General features: G+C 43.6%; 1 pseudogene; it reads left to right on the top strand.

The window, feature by feature from the left end:
* Nucleotides 1-1843: 1843 nt before the first annotated feature.
* On the top strand, nucleotides 1844-5139 carry LOC148716742 (uncharacterized; annotated as a pseudogene).

Below are 5139 nucleotides of genomic sequence, written 5' to 3'. Positions count from 1 at the left end.
GACTATTTGCAATTTAGCTGGTCCATTTCACAATTTCATGTTTCAACTCGACATGGGCAACTAGACCGTTTATCATTTGGCTAGACTATTTGTGTTTAGGGTGTTCTGTTTCATGAAGGAAACCTAGACTGTCTATAATTTGGCCATGCCATTCCTTTATTAGCTATGCTATCCTGCAGCTGATCCTTAAACCATCTTTGTATTTACTGATCTATTTAACATCCTTGTATTTTTGGTGGTGACCGCCGCCCATACACGGGTAGAGAGAGCTTTGAAAAGTGAGGTGTCAATCCCTGATTCGGAAAGAAGGCATTTAGTTCATCTGGCCAATGTGGAAGAGGAAATATGTCTATATAGCTTTTTGTAAGAAACGAGTAGCCTATCATCACTTCTTAGTGTGCTTGTACGATCCATGTAATCTGTGATGCAAGAAACCACACATAATTTCGGATTAAAGGGGAATCTTGGGAATAAAACTTCCTTGGGAGAAGAGCTACCTTTCTGCGGTGAGAATTGGAATGCTAAATAAAATTCCTTCTGGTTTTTCAACAATATATTTGAGGTCAAGAGAAGTGATTTCGCAAGACCTTCTACCCGATGATAAAGTAAAAACACGGCCAATTCATGGGAAAGAGTCTTAAGAGGTAACTGTTTGTTCTCGTTAAGGGACTGGATATAGTTGGTGACTATTTTAACATCCCATGTATGACTATACCGAGGTGTAGGAGGGTTAGTTAAACCAATACCTCTCATAACTTTTATAATGCGGGGGGCGTTTGCCAATATCTGAATTATCAACTGGTGGGAGATCGGAGAAGATGAAAGGCAGGAACAATAAGTATTGATGGTCTTGTAGGCTAAACCCTCAGAGTGAGAATGGGCTAAGAAGTTAGCACTCATAATTATAGACGGAGAAAGGGATTCAGCTTTCCATCTGCTACACCAGCCCAACCACTTTATCCAGGCCGAGTTGTATTGAAGGTAGTAAAAGCTTCGAAGCTTCCTCTGAAAAACCTAAGGTTGCATTTTTTCTCCTGATAAGAGCCACACTGCCAGGAACAGAGTTCCGTTTTGGATCAAAGGGTGCGAGTCCCCCCCCCTTGGGTTTACAGGAGCGATGCTTTGGGGGGGGGGGGAAGAATGGGAAAGTCCACTGCTATGCATAACGGAGTGGGGTACCAAGACTGCGCTTGCCAGACGGGAGCCACAAGCACCACCAGGGCCTCCTCCTCCCGAATCTTTCTCAGGCAGGCAGGAGGTGAAAAAAGGGCAGAAATGCGTAACCCTACATCCCTACCCATGTATGGAGGAAAGCGTCACTGCTCAGGCCTTCTGGGTCTGGAAGCCAACTGAAGTAGTTGTCGAGTTGTTTGTTTGTCAGGCTGGCGAAGGAATCTATGTCCTGGGGACCCCAACTGGTCTGGAGGGCCTGAAAGCAAGCTATGTCCAGTTTCCAGTCCCCTGGGTCCTGAGATAATTTCCTTGAAAGGGCATCTTTTCGTTGGTTCAAGTGACCTGGGAGGTATTCTGCCCTCAGGTTTAAGTCTCTCCCTAGAGCCCAGTCCTACAATAGTAGGGCTAGTGTGGACAGAGTCTTTGAATGGGTTCCCTAGAGATTGTTTACATAGGAAACTGCAGTTGTGTTGTTTATTCTCAGGAGAACTGTGCAGTCCCTGTGGTTCCTTGCAAAAGCTTGCAATGCTAGGAAACCAGCCTTCAGCTCGAGCAAATTTATCTGGAGGGTCTTTTCTTCCAACCACCATAGTCCCCGGATTGATTGATTTCCCATGTGCCCCCCCCCCCCCCCTATCCAATTGTACTCGCCGCATCCGATTCTATTATAATGGATGGAGCTGCAGGGCGAATGGGGCAAGGTTTCGCCGTTCGGAGGTGAGTTTGCCACCACAAAAAGTCTGTTTTTGACTCCTGGTCTAAGATTATGTGGGAGTCGAAATTCTTGAACTCTACTTCGTCATTAGTCTACGTCACTTTGAATTCACGTGAGATAGCGCGCGGAAAGCAAGCAATCAGTTGCGTTCGGTTTTCAATCGAACAGTCCAACGAAAGTTGGTCTCCCGTATACACATTTTATCTGACTTAATTCTCAGGATAAAGACGGAAAAAGATGAAAACGAACTCTTACAAGACGAAGACTTTGATTCTGACGATCAACAACTGGATAAAAACGCCCTCATGATGAATATGATGTTTAGTTTAAGCCGAAATATAGCTGCTTTGAGCGAAGCACTCAAACGCATTCATGGCGCCGACGACTCAGAAGCACTGCCGGGGAACATGATGTCTTAGACGATATCGCTCAATCACTGGACGAGTCGGAGAAGACAGCCGCAGCTGTCTCGGAGAAATTGGCCAAAATCGCCAATAAAGCATGGTTGCACAAACTTTCGGAAGACCAGATGAAAGAAAAAAGCCAGAAATATCATCGACCATTAAACTGCGCCAAACTTATCACATGTTGCATAAAGTGAATGAGGAAATTTTGTCAAAACTCCCATGAGAAGCTCGTGGCAAAGATCTCAAACTTTTCCTCCTTTTCGCCTACAAACCACCACTTCGAGGGCGGCTTACGCAATTGTCAAATCCACCGATTTACTGTTGAAACTTAAGACAAAAGTCGACTGAGAAATAGCTAAAGAGCTTAATAACTCACTTGTAATGACAACTGATTGATTGCAATTGCTCGGGCATGCAAGTTATGAAATCTCACAACTCAGAAGAGACGAAATTAAGCCCAAACTTCACAAGGACTATGGTGACCTGAGCTGTTCTAACATTCCAGTGACAGAGCTACTATTTGGAGACGAACTCCAGACCCAGCTAACTCATATTAGAGCTGCTAATAAAATTGGCTATATAGCCAGAAAATCATCCCACTCGCAGAAGCGACAGCGTAACAACGGCAGGTATGATGGCAAGCATTTTTTATATCGTGCACCGCCGACCCAGGGCCGGCAGAACTACAAAACGAAGAGCTACTCCAATTACAACCGCACGAAGCGTGCCGAGACTCAAACAAACAAATAGAAAAACAAATGCCCACCCTCACGATACGCAATTACAGCATAACGTTCCCACAATTTCTGGAGTACAGCAGGTTTAACATTCTAACGTTCAAAGCGGGCCAGATAACTGGCAAAATTGCCCCATGGAAAACATTGACAACTGACCGAGAAATTCTTGACAAGGTTGAAGGGCACAGTATGAACTTTACACACATACTGATGCAGGTTAAACCTCCTTATCAACCACAATGGTCTGATAAACAAGCACGATTTATAGATTCAGAGATCCTTGCACTACAGGAAAAAGGGATTATTGAACCCACAATTCGAGAACAACATGATTTCATTTCAACTATTTTCCTACGTCCAAACAAGGACGGCTGCTATCGTACGATTCTTAACTTAAAATCTCTAAATCAGTATCTTGAATACCATCATTTCAAGATGGATACAATTGCGACTACAATCGAGATGGTCACACCTGGCTGTTTTATGGCTAGCATAGATCTTAAGGTTGCTCACTATTTAGTTGCTATTGCCAACAAGGACCGTAGATACCTGAAATTCTCATGGAGGGGTAATCTGTATCAATTTACATGCTTCCCGAATGGTTTAGCTTTTTGCCCAAGAAAATTTACTAAGATCCTTAAACCTGCGTACTCCAAACTTCGCCAAATGGGGCACCTATCAGTAGGTTACATTGATGATTCTTACCTGCAAGCAGATACTTATGAACTCTGTGTTCAAAATATTATTGATTCTGTCCCATTACTCAATAGCTTAGGTTTTCCTATTCACCCAGTAAAATCTGCGCTTACACCTACCCAAGAACTTGTATTCCTTGGGTTTGTAATAAATTCTCGGACTATGAGAATATCTGTCACACCTGAGAAAGTTTGCAAAGTCAAGACTGCCTGCCAGAACATTTTAGATCATGCTACGCCATCTATCCGAGAGGTAGCAAGGGTATTAGGATTACGGACATGTAGCTTCCCGGGAGTCATGTTTGGACCCCTGCACTATAGGTGGCTAGAAATAGACATAACTGAAGCCCTAAGAGCCAACAAAGGCAAATTTGATGCCTACATGACTATCTCTCATGCAGCATGCTCTGATCTGAACTGGTGGCTACACAATCTCCAGAGTGCCTATAGACCTATCAGTCATGACTCACCCATGTTAACTATGACAACTGCTGCCTCAAAAATAGGCTGGGGTTGCAATTTGGAAGATACCTCAATAGGTGGGTGTTGGACCCCATCAGAAGCAGAAAACCACATTAATTATCTAGAGACTACAGCAGTCTTACTTGGCCTTAAATCCTTCCAGGACAAAATCACTGGACATTCCCTGAGCATTCTTATTAACAACACCACTCCAGTGGCCTGTATAAACCAAATGGGAACATACCACTCTCCTTTAATTAATAGTATGGTAATTCAGATATAGGAGTGGTTCACAAAGCATAATATTTGGCTAAGTGTTTCACACATTGCTGGGGCTCATAACACTATCGCTGACTCAGAATCTCGGAAAAACCGCCGAGAGACAGAATGGAGCTTGAACCCTAGCATATTTAATTAGGCTGTAGATATCATAGGTCGGAACCAGACACTGACCTGTTTGCAGCTAGAATCAACTATAAATGTGACAAATATTATCATATCAGCCTGACCCTGGAGCATTTGCTATAAATGCTTTCCATATATCATGGGAAAAGTACTTTTGCTATGCTTTTCCCCCATTCTGTATAATCCAGGAAGTCCTGCGGAAAGCTAATGAAGATAAGGCCACTAGCCTAATTGTGGTACCTCAATGGCCTACGCAGGCCTGGTGGCCATACCTTGTGCGTATGCTAATTACAGCTATTATTTTGCCTAGGAACAGCGACACACTGATCTTGCCATCGGATCCAGACCGTCTTCACTCGCTACACAAGAACCTAACACTGCCACTATGCCATTTATCAGGGGACTTCTCTCAAGCCAAGGCCTTTCAGCAACAACTACCAATGTCATCCTCCAATCATGGAGACCTGGAACACAAAAACAGTACCAATCACACCTTTAACGATGAGAGAAATGCTGTAGTAAACAACAGATTCATCCGCTTTTAG

Source organism: Stylophora pistillata, chromosome 14, assembly GCF_964205215.1.
Source record: "Stylophora pistillata chromosome 14, jaStyPist1.2, whole genome shotgun sequence".
NCBI lineage: Eukaryota > Metazoa > Cnidaria > Anthozoa > Scleractinia > Pocilloporidae > Stylophora > Stylophora pistillata.
Note: the sequence above shows the minus strand (reverse complement) of the source record. Positions and strands in the feature narration are given on the sequence as shown.